The 20,522-nt window shown below is 39.8% G+C and overlaps 1 protein-coding gene across 1 annotated transcript in view; it reads left to right on the plus strand.

Annotated features, from left to right (window-relative positions):
- Positions 1 to 20,522, plus strand: part of MYO7A (myosin VIIA) — a 1,588,820-nt gene that overhangs the window by 894,676 nt on the left and 673,622 nt on the right. The window lies entirely within an intron of this gene.

Raw genomic sequence — 20,522 nt, forward strand, 5'->3', positions numbered from 1 at the left:
CAGACACAAAAAACTCTAACTATTCTCTGTCTCATATCACTTACTTAGAGGCGATCTCTGCTTGACTTACAAAGCAATGTCTGACCCAGCTCTGTTAGAAATGCTACATCTAAAGAAATCCCAATCTCTCAGCACCACATGCTCCAGAGACCTCATCCTCATTACCACAATCAACAAAACATGCTGGAGGGACAGGTTCATAACCCAGACACTGCCCATGCTTTGTAATAGCCTTCCCATACATGTCAAGCAGAGTACCTCACTGGCCCATCTTCAAGAGAAATCTTGATGAGTGGATGGGAAATAGAAAATTCACCCCGGGGATAACTCCAGTGGCTCTACTCGACAGAAGCACTGGGAACTAAGGTTGGGTGGCACAATGCCAGGGTAATCCTATGGGTTAGGCTTATGAAGTCTCCAGGGCCATTAGCCTACTACACACCTATAAACCTTTGAACCTATGCACTGTAGACAAGTTCAGCTAAAACTTCAGAGTAATCAAGTACTTATAACATGTTTAGTAATCAAAACTCCTTTACTGTAAAACAATTAGATGAGCACTTTCACCCTTAAAATAGCTTTGTGCATGCGCTCTCAGTTTCTCTCTCTCTCTTTATATATATATATATATATATATATATATATATATATATATATATATATATATTTATATATATATACACACACACACACACACACACACATGTGTATATATATATATATATATATGGGTCTACTTTAAAATGTCGAGTAATAAAAATACCGATGTTCAGAACATCGAGACCACTACGTGGCAAACTCACTACACTGAAAGTTTACTACACCGACACAAACAACATTGAACAACAAAGCCCAAAACATGGACAATTAAAACATTGAAAACCATATAGCAGATGCTACACACCATAGCTGTCACCTGTGCTCTTCTCACAAGAAAACCGCAAATCCTTTAAAACAAAACATTACCGTGAAAACAATCTCCTCTCTGTTGTGATACTCCAGCATCCAAAACTTATGAAAAAGTGACAAATATACATGTAGATCACCCTGAATAAGCCACTTTGTGCAATTACAATCTCACACATGAACCAATAAAAGAACAACGTAAATACAATCCTCAAACACTAGTGCTGCTAACATCCTATATTGTAATGCAGTAGTACCTTCTTGTCACAGTTTTAAGAGATTGGTAATCACTTTCAAAAAGTCCACCATGCTGTATGAAGCCTTGTTATTCAGTATTAACTCAAAATGAGAATGCCACATAATAAGTTTCCTCTTCTTCAGAGACGATGGGCATCCTGCAGCCATGCACACTCTTAGCTCATCTACCCTGTCCTGTTCATGAGCCATTGTAGTCATTAACACTGACAGATCTATTGCCCAGGCACCCAATAATATCTTGATCCACCTATGCCATGCCTCTCTACTATTTTATGTATGTGGCAGACACAATGCATTTAACTCTGCCACATTCCAAAACTGTATTGGAAGTAGCGGTGGAAATCTAGCGAAAGGTGTGCTGCGAATGGTGAATTTCCTAGCTTTTCCCAGTAAGTACCAATCACTAAATACCTTAGTAACTCTCTGCCATCACTAGGGAAACCATCATGTAAGGCACTGAATGCAGGTAGCACCTCTTCCTTGCTTAAAAACGCCAGTGCAGCTAGATATTTCACTGCCGGCTGGAAATGTTGATTACTGTTGTACATAGAGGAAAGACTTAAAGCCTGTACCCTACACCAGACATTCTGGCCAAAGTGAAAGAAGCAGCCTTTTGGTATTATATCAGGAATGTTAGTCCACACACTTTTTATAGCTGCAACCAAAGTTTCAAATTGGTATTCGGACTGCAAATGGAATATACAATGCCACATGATATTACACCACCATAATGACTTTTTAGACATTAGACAGTATATTAAGGGCATGGTTTTAGTGTAGCCACCGTACTTTACAAGGCCATGTATGCTGTAAAGCTGCCTACATATTATCCCCTTGTAAAAGTACGTACTGTCCATTAGCCAGATAATAGCACGGCTTAAATCATATAAATTGTTGAAAGTAGTGCAAACGAGGACGGTAAAGTCACATGTTGGATTTATGAATTCACCATCTTTAAAGGGAAACTGACACACACTGACATTCTCCAAAGTTATATGTGGCTGTGAGTGAACTCCACTAGTCTTTCTACTTATCCTGCCAACCTGCTGCAATAACTCTTTCCAGTTAGGTAAACAAGGAACATATTCTAACGATGTAGATGCCATAACGTCATCAGCAATGAGTCAAGGAGTGTCCCTAAAAAGTGATGCTTTCTGCTGTAATTCATGAGACATCAGATATCATTCAACCTCTACTGGGCTACCTGTATGGGAATGGGAAGTTGATTTACATAATTGCTCCCCATCAGATAGGGATAATGCTTACCGCTCTACCATTACATTTATCAACATGTTTCCACTTGCAGCACCAATATCTTTTGCATTTCACCATTCTTTCCAAGTTATATATGTACCCATCTATTAATTAGGACCTCCTTACCCTTCTGAGACTTAGTTGTTGGATAAAGCTTTCCCAATAGTCCCGGACTCTAATAGGTAACATCTGCCATCTTTATGATATGAAGTACAACGTCTTAAAGATGTAGTCAGCTATTTAAAATGGACAGCATTGAGGTAATGTTTTCGATGTTTTACTTATGCAATGTTTTAATTGTTGATGTTTTGGGCTTTGTTTTCAACGTTGTGTTTGCCGGTGTAGCAAACTTTCAGCGTAGTGCATTTGCGACATAGTGGTCTCGATGTTCTGATCATTGACATTTTAAAGTACACCTTCTTCTTCTTCTTTCGGCTTTTCCGGTTAGGGGTCGCCACAGCGGATCACCATCCGCTCATGATTGGCAGTGGAGTTTTATGGTGTCGAGTTGCCAGCCCGGCGCCCAACCTTCCACAGAAGGCACACAAATGCACGCACTCTCGCCTAGGGCCAATTTAGTGTGTCCAATCCACCTACAGCATGTCTTTGGGATGTAGGAGGAAACCAGAGCAACTGGAGGAAACCCATACGACCACAGGGAGGACATGCAGACCCCACCCAGAAGGCACCCTAGCCAAGGATTGAACCAGAGAACTTCTTGCTGTGAGGCGGCAATGCTAACAGCTTCACCACCGTGGCTGCCCTGATATTTTAAAGTAGAGCCATATATCATAAAAGCTACAGATGATACTTTTCACTGTGTTTTCAGGCATCAAAAGTATTTTCATTAAACACTAGTTTCCCGTTTTACAAGCACAGAAGAATGTAGTCCTTCTGTCAACATTTAAGTTCTCCTTTACAACAAAGCAAAAAGTTCCAGTCATTTCAATACTTCTCCCAAGATTGGATTTGCACATCGAATGTCAAGTGTGCTCATTTCCCATTTTCTTCTCAGGCTATTACACAGACTTTAATTCTTTAAAGCATTTATACCTTGACACTAAAATAAATGCTTTATTTTGGAATAGCATTAATGTATAATACAAATGTTAAGAGAGCATCACCAGTAGTTAAAGCGATATGCATAATCGAATTGCAAGAAACTTTTAGATGCACAGCATGTTAGAGATATAAATAATGTGAGAGGGCTTATAACCTACATGAAATTAAAACTGTAAATGTAATGAACCCATTAGTAGTAAACCTACTTCAGTTAAGAAATACTATATGTACTGGCTGTATTCAATTGGATGTATAAGAGAATTTAAGTACCTTTTAACTGCACATTTTTCAAATAATATGGCATTTAAATTGAGTTATTTGTGTTACACTGAATATTAACTGAACTGGAAGTTTTGACTCTGTTTTATCAGTTAGTGCTTGATAGATTTTATTGCTGTTAGTAATTGCAGGTGGGGAAGTCTCATTCATTGATAGCCTGTCACTGCCTATTTAAGTGGTACATTTAGGAATGTTTTCTGCTTAAAACTTCAGCTTTGGCCGGCTAAGATCTAGCTGTATTCAACTGGACGTATAAGAGAATTTAAGTACCTTTTAACTGCACATTTTTCAAATAATACGGCATTTAAATTGAGTTATTTGTGTTACATTGAATATTAACTGAACTGGAAGTTTTGACTCTGTTTTATCAGTTAGTGCTTGATAGATTTTATTGCTGTTAGTAATTGTAGGTGGGGAAGTCTCATTCATTGATAGCCTGTCACTGCCTATTTAAGTGGTACATTTAGGAATATTTTCTGCTTAAAATCTTCAGCTTTGGCCGGCTAAGATCTAGCTGTATTCAACTGGATGTATAAGAGAATTTAAGTACCTTTTATCTGCACATTTTCAAATAATACGGCATTTAAATTGAGTTATTTGTGTTACATTGAATATTAACTGAACTGGAAGTTTTGAGTCTGTTTTGTCAGTTAGTGCTTGCTAGATTTTATTGCTGTTAGTAATTGCAGGCGGGGGAAGTCTCATTCATTGATAGCCTGTCACTGCCTATTTAAGTGCTACATTTAGGAGTATTTTCTGCTTAAAAAATTTCAGCTTTGGCCGGCTAAGATCTAGCTGTATTCAACTGGATGTATAAGAGAATTTAAGTACTTTTTATCTGCACATTTTGCGGTGGTGGTGCTGCGGTAGCGTTATCGCCTCACAGTAAGATGTTGTCCTGTTCGATTCTCAACTAAAGCGTCTTCTGTGTGGAGACATGCATGAATGGGCGTACCTTTGTTGAAGGTTGTGTGTCAGAGCTGGCAACTCGGTACGTAAAAATCTACTGCTAGCGGACCTGAGTTCCGCTGTGGCGACCCCTAACCGGGAAAAGCCGAAAGATACAACAACAAGAGATATCTGCACATTTTTCAATTAATACGGCATTTAAATTGAGTCATTTGTGTTACATTGAATATTAACTGAACTGGAAGTTTTGACTCTGTTTTGTCAGTTAGTGCTTGCTAGATTTTATTGCTGTTAGTTATTGCAGGGAGAAAGTCTCATTCATTGTTAGCCTGTCACTGCCTATTTAAGTGGTACATTTAGGAATATTTTCTGCTTAAAAACTTCAGCTTTGGCTGGCTAAGATCTAGCTGTATTCAACTGGATGTATAAGAGAATTTAAGTACCTTTTATCTGCACATTTTTCCAATAATACGGCATTTAAATTGAGTTATTTGTGTTACTTTGAATATTAACTGAACTGGAAGGTTTGACTCTGTTTTGTCAGTTAGTGCTTGCTAGATTTTATTGCTGTTAGTAATTGCAGGTGAGGGAAGTCTCATTCATTGATAGCCTGTCACTGCCTATTTAAGTGGTACATTTAGGAATATTTTCTGCTTAAAAACTTCAGCTTTGGCTGGCTGAGATCTAGCTGCATTCAACTGGACGTATAAGAGAATTTAAGTACCTTTTGTCTGCACATTGTTCAAATAATATGGCAGTTAAATTGATTTATTTGTGTTACATTGAATATTAACTGAACTGGAAGTTTTGAGTCTGTTTTGTCAGTTAGTGCTTGCTAGATTTTATTGCTGTTAGTAATTGCAGGCAGGGGATGTCTCATTCATTGATAGCCTGTCACTGCCTATTTAAGTGGTACAGTCAGGAATATTTTCTGCTTAAAAACTTCAGCTTTGGCCAGCTAAGATCTAGCTGTATTTAACGGGATGTATAAGAGAATTTAAGTATCTTTTATCTGCACATTTTTCAAATAATACGGCATGTAAATTGAATTATTTGTGTTACATTGAAAATTAATCTGAAATGGAAGTTTTGACTCTGTTTTGTCAGTTAGTGCTTGCTAGATTTTATTGCTGTTAGTAATTGCAGGTGGGGGAAGTCTCATTCATTGATAGCCTGTCACTGCCTATTTAAGTGGTACATTTAGGAGTATTTTCTGCTTAAAAAATTTCAGCTTTGGCCGGCTAAGATCTAGCTGTATTCAACTGGACGTAGAAGAGAATTTAAGTACCTTTTATCTGCACATATTATGTGGTGGTGCTATGGCGTTATCGCCTCACAGTAAGATGTTGTCCTGTTCGATTCTCAACTAAAAGCGTCTTGTGGAGACATGCATGAATGGGCGTACCTTTGTTGAAGGTTGTGTGTCAGTGCTGGCAACTCGCATGAAAAATCTACTGCCAATCATTAGCGGACCTGAGTTCCGCTGTGGCGACCCCTAACCGGGAAAAGCCGAAAGATACAACAACAAGAGATATCTGCACATTTTTCAATTAATACGGCATTTAAATTGAGTCATTTGTGTTACATTGAATATTAACTGAACTGGAAGTTTTGACTCTGTTTTGTCAGTTAGTGCTTGCTAGATTTTATTGCTGTTAGTTATTGCGGGGAGAAAGTCTCATTCATTGTTAGCCTGTCACTGCCTATTTAAGTGGTACATTTAGGAATATTTTCTGCTTAAAAATTTCAGCTTTGGCCGGCTAAGATCTAGCTGTATTCAACTGGATGTAGAAGAGAATTTAAGTACTTTTTATCTGCACATTTTGCGGTGGTGGTGCTGCGGTAGCGTTATCGCCTCACAGTAAGATGTTGTCCTGTTCGATTCTCAACTAAAGCGTCTTCTGTGTGGAGACATGCATGAATGGGCGTACCTTTGTTGAAGGTTGTGTGTCAGAGCTGGCAACTCGGTACGTAAAAATCTACTGCCAATCATTAGCGGACCTGAGTTCCGCTGTGGCGACCCCTAACCGGGAAAAGCCGAAAGATACAACAACAAGAGATATCTGCACATTTTTCAATTAATACGGCATTTAAATTGAGTCATTTGTGTTACATTGAATATTAACTGAACTGGAAGTTTTGACTCTGTTTTGTCAGTTAGTGCTTGCTAGATTTTATTGCTGTTAGTAATTGCGGGGAGGGAGTCTCATTCATTGTTAGCCTGTCACTGCCTATTTAAGTGGTACATTTAGGAATATTTTCTGTTTAAAAACTTCAGCTTAACCCATGCTAAGATCTAGCTTTATTCACCTGGATGTATAGGAGAATTTAAGTACCTTTTATCTGCACATTTTTCAAATAATACGGCATTTAAATTGAGTTATTTGTGTTACATTCAATATTAACTGAACTGGAAGTTTTGACTCTGTTTTGTCAGTTAGTGCTTGCTAGATTTTATTGCTGTTAGTTATTGCAGGGAGAGAGTCTCATTCATTGATAGCCTGTCACTGCCTGTTTAAGTGGTACATTTAGGAATATTTTCTGCTTAAAAACTTCAGCTTTGGCCAGCTAACATCTAGCTGTATTAACTGGATGTATAAGAGAATTTAAGTACCTTTTATCTGCACATTTTTCAAATAACACGGCATTTAAATTGAGTTATTTGTGTTACATTCAATATTAACTGAACTGGAAGGTTTGACTCTGCTTTGTCAGTTAGTGCTTGCTAGATTTTATTGCTGTTAGTAATTGCAGGCAGGGGATGTCTCATTCATTGATAGCCTGTCACTGCCTATTTAAGTGGTACACTTAGTAATATTTTCTGCTTAAAAACTTCAGCTTTGGCCATCCAAGATCTAGCTGTATTTAACTGGATGTATAAGGGAATTTAAGTACCTTTTATCTGCACATTTTTCAAATAATACGGCATTTAAATTGAATTATTTGTGTTACATTGAATATTGACTGAACTGGAAGTTTTGAGTCTGTTTTGTCAGTTAGTGCTTGCTAGATTTTATTGCTGTTAGTAATTGCAGGTGGGGGAAGTCTCATTCATTGATAGCCTGTCACTGCCTATTTAAGTGCTACATTTAGGAGTATTTTCTGCTTAAAAACTTCAGCTTTGGCCGGCTAAGATCTAGCTGTATTCAACTGGACGTATAAGAGAATTTAAGTACCTTTTATCTGCACATTTTGCGGTGGTGGTGCTGCGGTAGCGTTATCGCCTCACAGTAAGACATTGTCCTGTTCGATTCTCAGCTAAAGCATCTTCTGTGTGGAGACATCCATAAATGGGCATACCTTTTTTGAAGGTTATGTGTCAGAGCTGGCAACTCGGTGTGTAAAAATCTACTGCCAATCATTAACAGACCTGAGTTCCGCTGTAGCGACCCCTAACCGGGAAAAGCCGAAAGATACAACAAGAGATATCCGCACATTTTTCAATTAATATGGCATTTAAATTGAGTTATTTGTATTACATTGAATATTAACTGAACTGGAAGTTTTGACTCTGTTTTGTCAGTTAGTGCTTGCTAGATTTTATTGCTGCTAGTAATTGCAGGTGGGGAAGTCTCATTCATTGATAGCCTGTCACTGCCTATTTAAGTGGTACATTTAGGAATATTTTCTGCTTAAAAACTTCAGCTTTGGCTGGCTGAGATCTAGCTGCATTCAACTGGACGTATAAGAGAATTTAAGTACCTTTTGTCTGCACATTGTTCAAATAATATGGCAGTTAAATTGATTTATTTGTGTTACATTGAATATTAACTGAACTGGAAGTTTTGAATCTGTTTTGTCAGTTAGTGCTTGCTAGATTTTATTGCTGTTAGTAATTGCAGGTGGGGAAGTCTCATTCATTGATAGCCTGTCACTGCCTATTTAAGTGATACATTTAGGAATATTTTCTGCTTAAAAACTTCAGCTTTGGCCGGCTAAGCTCTAGCTGTATTCAACTGGACATATAAGAGAATTTAAGTACCTTTTATCTGCACATTTTTCAAATAATATGGCATTTAAATCGAGTTATTTGTGTTACATTGAATATTAACTGAACTGGAAGTTTTGACTCTATTTTGTCAATTAGTGCTTGCTAGATTTTATTGCTGTTAGTAATTGCGGGGGGAGAGTCTCATTCATTGATAGCCTGTCACTGCCTATTTAAGTGGTACATTTAGGAATATTTTCTGCTTAAAAACTTCAGCTTTGGCCAGCTAAGATCTAGCTGTATTCAACTGGATGTATAAGAGAATTTAAGTACCTTTTATCTGCACATTTTTCAAATAATACGGCATTTAAATTGAGTTATTTGTGTTACATTCAATATTAACTGAACTGGAAGTTTTGACACTGTTTTGTCAGTTAGTGCTTGCTAGATTTTATTGCTGTTAGTAATTGCAGGCGGGGGATGTCTCATTCATTGATAGCCTGTCACTGCCTATTTAAGTGGTACAGTTAGGAATATTTTCTGCTTATAAACTTCAGCATTGGCCAGCTAAGATCTAGCTGTATTCAACTGGACATATAAGAGAATTTAAGTACCTTTTATCTGCACATTTTTCAAATAATACGGCATTTAAATTGAGTTATTTGTGTTACATTGAATATTAACTGAACTGGAAGTTTTGACTCTGTTTTGTCAGTTAGTGCTTGCTAGATTTTATTGCTGTTAGTAATTGCAGGTGGGGAAGTCTCATTCATTGATAGCCTGTCACTGCCTATTTAAGTGCTACATTTAGGAATATTTTCTGCTTAAAAACTTCAGCTTTGGCCGGCTAAGATCTAGCCTTATTCAACCGGATGTATAAGAGAATTTAAGTACCTTTTATCTGCACATTTTTCAAATAATACGGCATTTAAATTGAGTTATTTGTATTACATTGAATATTAACTGAACTGGAAGTTTTGACTCTGTTTTGTCAGTTAGTGCTTGCTAGATTTTATTGCCATTAGTAATTGCAGGCAGGGGAAGTCTCATTCATTGATAGCCTGTCACTGCGTATTTAAGTGGTACATTTAGGAATATTTTCTGCTTAAAATCTTCAGCTTTGGCCGGCTAAGATCTAGCTGTATTCAACTGGATGTATAAGAGAATTTAAGTACCTTTTATCTGCACATTTTTCCAATAATACGGCATTTAAATTGAGTTATTTGTGTTACTTTGAATATTAACTGAACTGGAAGGTTTGACTCTGTTTTGTCAGTTAGTGCTTGCTAGATTTTATTGCTGCTAGTAATTGCAGGCGGGGTAAGTCTCATTCATTGATAGCCTGTCACTGCCTATTTAAGTGGTACATTTAGGAATATTTTCTGCTTCAAAACTTCAGCTTTGACCGGCTGAGATCTAGCTGCATTAAACTGGACGGATAAGAGAATTTAAGTACCTTTTGTCTGCAGATTGTTCAAATAATATGGCAGTCAAATTGATTTATTTGTGTTACATTGAATATTAACTGAACTGGAAGTTTTGACTCTGTTTTGTCAGTTAGTGCTTGCTAGATTTTCTTGCTGTTAGGAATTGCAGGCAGGGGATGTCTCATTCATTGATAGCCTGTCACTGCCTATTTAAGTGGTACATTTAGAAATATTTTCTGTTTAAAAACTTCAGCTTTAGCCAGCTAAGATCTAGCTGTATTTAACTGGACGTATAAGAGAATTTAAGAACCTTTTATCTGCACATTTTTCAAATAATATGGCATTTAAATTTAATTATTTGTGTTACATTGAATATTGACTGAACTGGAAGTTTTGAGTCTGTTTTGTCAATTAGTGCTTGCTAGATTTTATTGCTGTTAGTAATTGCAGGCGGGGGAAGTCTCATTCATTGATAGCCTGTCACTGCCTATTTAAGTGCTACATTTAGGAGTATTTTCTGCTTAAAAACTTCAGCTTTGGCAGGCTAAGATCTAGCTGTATTCAACTGGACGTATAAGAGAATTTAAGTACCTTTTATCTTCACATTTTGCAGTGGTGGTGCTCCGGTAACGTTATCGTCTCACAGTAAGACGTTGTCCTTTTCGATTCTCAGCTAAAGCATCTTCTGTGTGGAGACATGCATGAATGGGCGTACCTTTTTTGAAGGTTGTGTGTCAGAGCTGGCAACTCGGTATGTAAAAATCTACTGCCAATCATTAGCAGACCTGAGTTCCACTGTGGCGACCCCTAACCGGGAAAAGCCGAAAGATACAACAACAAGAGATATCTGCACATTTTTCAATTAATATGGCATTTAAATTGAGTCATTTGTGTTACATTGAATATCAACTGAACTGGAAGTTTTGACTCTGTTTTGTCAGTTAGTGCTTGCTAGATTTTATTCCTGTTAGTAATTGCAGGTGGGGGAAGTCTCATTCATTGATAGCCTGTCACTACCTATTTAAGTGGTACATTTAGGAATATTTTCTGCTTAAAAACTTCAGCTTTGGCCGGCTAAGCTCTAGCTGTATTCAACTGGACATATAAGAGAATTTAAGTACCTTTTATCTGCACATTTTTCAAATAATATGGCATTTAAATCGAGTTATTTGTGTTACATTGAATATTAACTGAACTTGAAGTTTTGACTCTGTTTTGTCCCTTAGTGCTTGCTCGATTTTATTGCTGTTAGTAATTGCAGGTGGGGGAAGTCTCATTCATTAATAGCCTGTCACTGCCTATTTAAGTGCTACATTTAGCAATATTTTCTGCTTAAAAACTTCAGCTTTGGCCGGCTAAGATCTAGCCTTATTCAACCGGATGTATAAGAGAATTTAAGTACCTTTTATCTGCACATTTTTCAAATAATACGTCATTTAAATTGAGTTATTTGTGTTACATTGAATATTAACTGAACTGGAAGTTTTGACTGTTTTGTCATTTAGTGCTTGCTAAATTTTATTGCTGTTTGCAATTGCAGGTGGGGGAAGTCTCATTTATTGATAGCCTGTCACTGCCTATTTAAGTGGTATATTTAGGAATATTTTCTGCTTATAAACTTCAGCTTTGGCCGGCTAAGATCTAGCTGTATTCAACTGAACGTATAAGAGAATTTAAGTATCTTTTATCTGCACACTTTTCAAATAATACGGCATTTAAATTGAGTTATTTGTGTTACATTGAATAGTAACTGAAATGGAAGTTTTGACTCTGTTTTTTCAGTTAGTTCCCTACCCACCCTGCCTGTTTTTTTTTGGTGCTAATCTTGGTGGCTTTGAAACCGCCCGCCCCTCTTGTAAGTTTGTGTTTGGATACTCCTTCTGGGCCCATCTCATTTGCTCACTCAACTGAGTGCAGTGAGATCATATTCTGATTTCAGGCACTCCTACTGTGTACAAAGATAGCATCTGGTAAAGAAAAAAAAATGTTAAGCTTTTTTCCTGCCTTTCCTCTAAGTGGTCTAGACTGTTTGTAGGCTTCTGAGCCCCCAAGCCTTTCTGTTTTGGAGGGAAGCCTTCTAGCTTAATTTTGTTTCTTAGAACTAGCCAGTTTTCTAGTTTCAGCACTCAAATCTGTTTCTTTGAACTCAGCACTTGTTCAGAACTCATTGTAAGCACTGAATAAGTTGAAAATTACTACAGCACTCAACTTTCCGCTCTTGTCTAGAGGAAAGCAGTTTTTAGTACTTAATAAATAAACACCTATCCAGGTATGTCTAAGGATCAGCTCCCGGTGATTTCTCCTGTCTACCTGATGAATTTGGGCATCTTGGGGCAATGCAGCAATTGCGTCATGTACACAGACAACCCTCTCCTCCTACCACCCAGCATTACAACTTGTGAGAGATGCACTTATATTGCCAAACTGGAAGCAAAACTCTCTTCACCCAAGACTGGACTAGACAGTCAAGAGGAGAAGGTAAACACTTGCACCACACCACAATCATCACATAGTCCCTCAAAACCTACACCACCAAAACACACACATAGAAACACAAAACACACACCTACATTTGCGGAGGCTCTCAATAAAAACCTGCCCAAGCATCAGGGACCTCCAAAGCAGAAACGCAAGCAAACTCCACCCCCCCCCAACACAACCCAAATGACACATAGACCACAAACTCAGTGTGCCACTCAACCACAGCCCATAAGGCATAACAACGTACCTGACACTCTAGTCATAGGTGACTCGATAGTCGGGCACACTAATGTTCCACTCACCAGGCTAAACAAGGAGAAAGTTACTGTCAGCTGCCTGTCAGGTGCCAGGATCCACCACATAATGCACGCACTCAGATCACTCCACAACAAGTACAAATATGACACTGTCATTGTCCATGTTGGTGTGAATGACCTGAGACGTACCTCCCTGGACTACATGAAAAGAGACATGGAGGAGCACTCTGATCTTGTAGCTCAGGCAGGTATGACCCTGGCCCTGAGTAGCATTCTGCCATCACCCAGAATGATGCCACAGTACAAGGACAAAATGATTGACTTCAACAATTGGCTAAGCTTCTGGTGTCATTCTAATGGGATCCAGTATTTGTCTGCCTAGGACAACATGATTGACAGACCACGATGCTTTGCCAGAGATGGCTTGCACCTGTCGCCCTTGGGATTCCGGATACTGGCTAAGGCTCTTGCCACACCATAGTGCCTTTTTTAGGCAAGGTTCAAATGACAAATTCACCACTGTAACAAGTATAAGCAAGCAAAATCTGAGGGTAATGCTACCCAATGCTAGAAGTCTAAACATCAAAATGCACTCACTCGAGGCACTTCTTAAAATGGAGAACATCGACATCTGTGCAGTGACAGAGACCTGGTTCAAAGCTCCAGAGAGCACCCCTGCATTACCAGGCTATAATTCATACCACAGCTTTTGGCCACCTAACCCAGAACGAAGCACTAAAGGTGGAGGCGTGTCCATATTCATTAAGGATATCCACACCTCCAGGCTAGTTGAACAGCATAATGCAGCCGAGATTATCCAAGTGCAACTAACTCTGGGCAAGACCACAATCCAAGTTGTAGCTTGCTACAGACCCCCCACCATGCCCCAGAATTCCCACTCCTCATTTCTTGATACACTAGAAATTATTAGGGTACAATCTAACACCCTAATAATGGGCGATTTCAACTACCTGACCAGTAACTGGGAAAACTACTCATGTACCAACTCTTTTGCTCAATGTTTTCTGGAATTCATAAATTCCAATGCCTTGGATCAACTTATTCACACCCCCACCAGGGGCAGTAATATCCTAGACCTGGTCATTACCAACATGGGCAACCGGTGTTCCACACCAGAGGTCAATTCCTCATTGGTCAGATCCGACCACAAGCTAATCATCCTAGACATCCACATTCCGCCCCACCCCCAATTAGGGAAACTACCGTAAAAGACTTCTCCAAAGCCAACTTCACACTTCTTAAGACAGAAGTGGCAAACTTCATGACACCCATGCAGACGGACAATAGAGTTTTGACTGCTGAATCCTACACAAATGCACTTTATAAGCACTTACACGAGTGCATGGATCATGCTATCCCTAATAGGACCAAGATGCTATCCTCCATAAAAAGGAAGCTGATCTGGTGGTCCTCTGCCATAAAAAAAGTTACAACAGAAGAAACAAACTGTTGCAAAAAAGAGTAAAATCCCATGACTGGAGGATGCCCTGGTCAACCTCAGTAAGAAGCTGAGATCCCTCATAAAATCCTCCAAAGCTAGTTACAAAAACAAAATTGCCACTGACTCTAAAGACAACCACAAAGCATTCTATAGCTATGTCAATAATCTCAATGGCAACACTCAGATCTGCTCTGAGTTACAGCACAATGGCACTAAATATACAGAACCAACTGATATTGCCAACATCCTGGCAGATAGGTTCAGTTCTAACTTTACCCCTCTATCACCCCCTAGAGGGCCCATCTCTATACTGGAAGAATGCAAAGTTCCTGTAATCACAGTTGCACAGGTAAAAAACACACTCTCTAAAGCCAAGAACACAGCATCCTTGGGACCTGACAATATCCCAGGCTGAGTTCTACACGAACTATAGAATGAACTGGCACTCTACCTAAGTGCCATGTTCAGTCATAGCATCACCTCAGGCTTTGTGCCCACTGAATGGCGCACTGCGACGGTTATCCCACTCCACAAAGGGGGAGCCATGACGGACCCCGGGAACTACCTCCCCATTAGCCTGACTAGCCTGGTCTGCAAGGCCATGGAACGTATCATCATGGAACTCATAAACAAAGACATTGGTAATCTCAAAACTCTAGACCCTACTCAGTTTGGATTTATAAAAGGCAGATCATGTGGCTAAACCTGATTGACTTCTTTGAAGCAGTCACCAAAGCCATAGATGAGGGTAAGGTGGTTCACATAGCTTATCTAGATCTCGCCAAGGCTTTCAACACCATCCCCCATTCTGGAATTATAGATAAGCTCACTAAACTAGGTATAAATCCCTATGTCACAAGATGGGTTGCCAACTGGCTCATGGACAGAATCCACACTGTGAAAGAAGCATACTCCAAATCCGACTTCAGACCAGTGACAAGTGGAGTATCACAGGGTTCAGTCCTGGGTCCTCTCCTGTTTGGTATCTACTTCTCTGAAGTACAGGCTAACACAAAAGGTCTTTGGCTAACAACGTTTGCAGATGACTGCAAACTAGGAGCCATAATCAAAACTCCTAACGATGTGGACATACTACAAAAGGGCCTCACTGAGACAGATGCCTTTTGTCAAAGCCATGGCCTGAAGCTCAATGCCAAAAAGTGTATTGTCATTCCCTTCGGTAAAAACTCTGTACCCATGAACTACCACATAGCTGGTAGTCTACTTAACACCAAAAATGTAATAAGAGACCTTGGGGCACAGGTGGACAGTAGTTTTTCCTTTGATAATCACATCGCCACAGTGGTCAGGAAATCCTTCTACGTGGCTCACCTTATCACAAAAGGTTTCTCATCCAGAAAAAAAGAGGTCATTGTTCCACTCTACTCATAGAGTACAATGCTTCTTTTGGTATGTACCTCACAAGACATCTACAACAACTGTAAAGGCCACAGAAATACCTCTCAAAGAGGATTACTGGCCTCAAACAGATGCCCTACGTAGACCGTCTCAAAAAACTCCAGCTTTACTCCATCGCATATCGCCTACTCAGAGGCGATCTCTGCCTAACATACAAAGCTTTTTCAAACTCAGAGCTGTTGAACATGCTCCACTTAAAAGAAATCCCAGTCCCTCTGAGCTAAACGCTCTAGCGACCTAAACCTTATCACCACAATAAACAGAACATGCTGGAGGGATAGATTCCTGTCCCAGAGACTTCCCATACTCTGGAACAGACTACCTATCTATGTCAAACAGAGCTCCTCATTAGCACTCTTCAAGAAAAATCTTGATGATTGGATGGGAGATAGGAAATTCACCCCGGGGATCACTTCTGTGGCTCTGCTCGACAGGGGCACAGGAAAATAATTTTCTTGGGTGGCGAAAGACAGGGTACATTTTTGGCTAGGCTTATATAGGCCCTAGGGCCAATAGTCTAGTACCCTCCTATGTACCTATGTATGGATTTAAATTGCAAGGTATCCTTTAAAGAAGCAGCATTGTGCTTAGTATGAAGCATTAGTATTAATAATCTAGGCAACAAATGCTTCTAAACAATGTTTATTGCAACATAGATTTAATGTTACTAGGAAATGTTTTTACTGCAAAGTGTTACATAGTCAGTTGTTGATGTGGTTAATTCATAAACTATTATGCATTTGCATTTAATGTATTGTATGCTAGTTTGCAAATTGTTAAGCCTCATCAGAATGACTCTTCCATAACTATAGCACACTACAGGCATGTAGTAAAGGACTTGTTATTCACAGCATTTCTGTTTTCATAGTTTCTAGTATTCATTTGTATTACCCATTAAAATCATTCCTGCTGAGATATCACTAAAGAATATGAGAACTCTGTAACCCAGTCAAGCTTAGTCAGTAAAGCTGCATAGAGCCACTTTGTGTACTGTCTACTCCTTTGGCAGAGTGGGGCTTAGATGTGATGCCAAGCAGGCAAAAGCAGTATAGATTATTATGGACAAGCCCCTAACAATGGAAACTTGACTTCTGAGCTGTGGAATGTCATTTCAGTGCTGGGATAGGAACTAGAGCTTATGTGGGAGGTTGAAAAGTTCCAGGTAGATTTGTTGGGTCTTACCTCTGCACAAAACAGTGGCACTGGAACTAAATGTCTCAAGCAGGAGTGATATCTCTCCTGATCGAAGAACTGACTCTGACCCACAGGGTGTTGGGATTCTTGCAAGTAACCATATGGGTACCATTCAGTCGGAGTTTGTGGCAGTAATCCAGAGGGTTATCTCACTGACTGTGAGTTGCAGAAAGGAAACCTCTGCCTCTTTGTGCATATTCATCTAAGGTGTGTTCCATATAGCCAACCTTCTTGAAGGCTGTAGATGCAGTTCTCAGTATGGTACCACCTGTGGTACCACTTGTGGCATCTGTAGCTTTACAAGAAGTCTTCAGAATTCACAGGCAAAGTGATGCAGCAGAGGGGGATAAAACCCTGATGATAATATGGGTTCTAATAGTGCACAGGTGCTGGAGGACCTGCTGGAAAGGGGGAAGAGGGATAAGGTAATTCCTGCTCACTTCTCTCTCGGGGGGGGGGGGGTGACTCACATGTGCCTGCAGCACTCTTTCTATGTTAAAACTCTTGATGGAGAATGGAGACTACACTGGGTCATTCTTTTTGGGGGGGGGGGCAGAACCTTCTGCAGAATTAGTTCACTCATGAAAACAGATGACACACCCTCATTAAACCCATAGCATGCTAAACCCTGACCATGGTACTGAGCATGGACAGTGGGAATGGATAGGGCTCACATATAAACCCTGTTTTCCCCAAAGAATGGACAAATTCAACACTTTGTCATTTGACCCTAATCCTTTAGGACTAATAGTCATAAGGGTATACTCAATTGTAACTTCTTCTTCTTTCGGCTTTTCCCGGTTAGGGGTCACCATAGCGGATCACCTGTCTGCTCATGATTGGCAGTGGAGTTTTACAGTGTCGAGTTGCCAGCCCGGCACCTATCCTTCCACAGAAGGCACACACACACACGCACTCACACCTAGGGCCAATTTAGAGTGTCCAATCTACATGCAGCATGTCTTTGGGAGGAAACCAGAGCACCTGGAGGAAACCCACGCGACCACAGGGAGGACATACAGACTCCGCACAGAAGGCATCCCAGCCGAGGATCGAACCAGAGAACCTCTCGCTGTGAGGTGACAATGCTAACCACTGCACCACCGTGGCTGCCTGGTATACTCAATTGTTACTAAGAAACTGATAACAAAAAAGTAAAAAAAAAAAGCAAAACAAATATATCTTCATATTTGGAATGACAAAAGTGACTTTTTGGAAGACTGGCATGCCACATCTGAACCCAAATGATGAATTATTTTTGGACTGTTGTGTTGCTTATGGGCTGTTCATAACAAACACAATATTGAAACACAAGGATGCTCATAAATGTAGTTGGTACCACAGAACATTAGGCTAAAGTTCAAAAACTGATTTTTGTTGTCATCTCATCAATCCTGAATCTATGCATTCTGGACACGTGCAGCTAAAAAGGAACAGAGCTCTCAGCTAATCCCAATTTGGTACTGAGCTGGGTCAGATGACTGGGACAGTGGCTACAGAGACCCAAAAAAACTGAAACATAATAGAGGGGGTACCCAGGGAACACCTTGACTGTGCTTCTGTGCCGAATGATTTCAACTGCCTCCTCCAGAAGAGATTCTCCTATGAAGCTGGGAAGGTTGGAGACATGGAGTCTGAATGAGTCCTGTTTGAAAACTCAAGATGGGGGTGGTTGGAGACATGGAGTCTGAATGAACTCTATTCGAGAACTCATTAGCTGAGACAATGACAAGCCTCTGGTCAGAAGGTCATTGATGTTTGTTATAGTGGTAATCCTAAGACTCATTAGTGGACCTTACAATGACAGAATTTGTGAGGTTAAAGAAAAAAAAAAGTCTATGAAATGCTAGCATGACAGAGTGGGGAATCACACATTGGACTCAAAGAAAACGAGAAACCACAACCACTTAAGCTATGGTAATCACTGAGGAAAAAGCCTGGAAGTGGTAGGACTTTAGTGTCACCATGGACAATGACTTTTGGATGGTCACAAAGAGGTTCTAGCAAATTATCCACTGATTCAAGAGAGGGAGGTGAGATGGTGACCAATCTTTTGTTAGCAGCAGTAGCTAAATGTTGTCCTTAACTGAAACAGTTCCAGAAGTAGATGGTGGAATTTGGATTCATTTTGGTAATGACATCAGTACGGCAATTAATCAGCTACTCTGTTGCAAAACTGCAGGAGTGGAGATCTAACTGGAAATGCTGACGTCACCAGATATTTTTGGGACTTCATGGTTAACATATATGGGGATGTAGATCAGCAGTAGAATGTATGCTTTCCATGTCTGAAGTCCTGGGTTCAATGCCCAGCATCTCCATAACATGCCTTTTCAATGCTGTATGAAATACTTAGGACAGCACCTCAGGATTAGCAAACTGAAATAATCACCCCCCATTTCCAGAAAGGATCAAGAAAAAGGTAAATCTCCAAGTTGTTGGTGATCCCACTTTCAGTTTCTTAAGCACCTTAATGTTGGGAAATAATTCCCTTTTCAGTGCTTAGGTGTACTGCCTGTTGTTTTTCTTTTACCTAGTCCTGTGTCTGCTTTTGTTCTCCTTTGGTTTGCTATCCCAACTGGCTTCAAGCCAGTCCCAGATCCTCCCCTTCCTTTGGGCTACTGTGAAACCTCCTACTCCCTGAGGCTATGTTACAGGTGTGTACATTTAAAAGTTAAAGCTCTGCACTGTTAGGTCTGATAAAGTCTTCAGGTGAAATAACTTATATAAGGTAAATAAAGCCAGGTTATTTGAAAAGAATGGGAGGCCTTAAATTTCTCATGTTTTTTTTTTTTTTTTGTTTTGTATGGGACTAAAGAAAAGAAGATTATTTATCTCTTCTGTGTTTACTTGTTTTTGGCCTGCTAATATCTGGATTTATAAGCAGTGCACTTATAAACAGAAAAGGGGATTATTTCCCAACGTTAAGTTCCTTAAGCAACTGAAATTCAGGCTAGCACTGTCTTGGAGTTACACTCGTCTGTTGATGTTTTAGGGTTATCCTGCTTAACAGCACCATTAGGTGTGGTAAGCAGGTAAGTTAATACAGGAGTTATCTCATGTGAACCCCATGTGCGTTTATTTTCAGAAAGGGAGACAGAAGAACATGATTTAGTTCTGCAGGGTCATGCTCCTCAACCTGTGTAGGAAAACACATGCTATGGTGCTCAAAGTCAGACGCTGCCCGCATGCTAAGTCTCTGACTCAGGAAGAAGTGCCAATTCTCTACTGCTCATGGAATAGTGGATCAACTACTTGTCTTTGCACCATAATTGGAGGGGCTCATGGGAGTTCACCAGTGGTAGCTAGATGTGTTTGATAGCTTGTAGAAGACATGTAGCCATGTACCAGAATGCCTTGGAGGAAGTGTTAAAACAGTATGGGAATCCATGGGCTGCTGATAGATGCTTTTCAAGCCCTTTATTTGAAGGGTGAGAGTTGTATCGGCAGTCTTTGCAGTACGTCAGATGCATTCAAAGTATTCAGGTCCCCCCTCCAAGGGAGTGTATTATCTTTCCTTTTGTTTGCAATTTACATTGGCAGGATATCAAGATGTTGCCAGGGTCTGGACAGTTTCTAGATTAAGGGCATGAGGACTGTGTTTTTGTTTGCAGACCCCAATAATAAAAAACTTCCTCTCAGCATTAAATGACTACTTACACTGAGAGCAGGTCTTTTGAAATCTG

This window comes from Protopterus annectens, chromosome 5.part1 (genome assembly GCF_019279795.1).
Source record: "Protopterus annectens isolate FY-2018-M chromosome 5.part1, PAN1.0, whole genome shotgun sequence".
Taxonomy (NCBI): Eukaryota; Metazoa; Chordata; order Ceratodontiformes; family Protopteridae; genus Protopterus; species Protopterus annectens.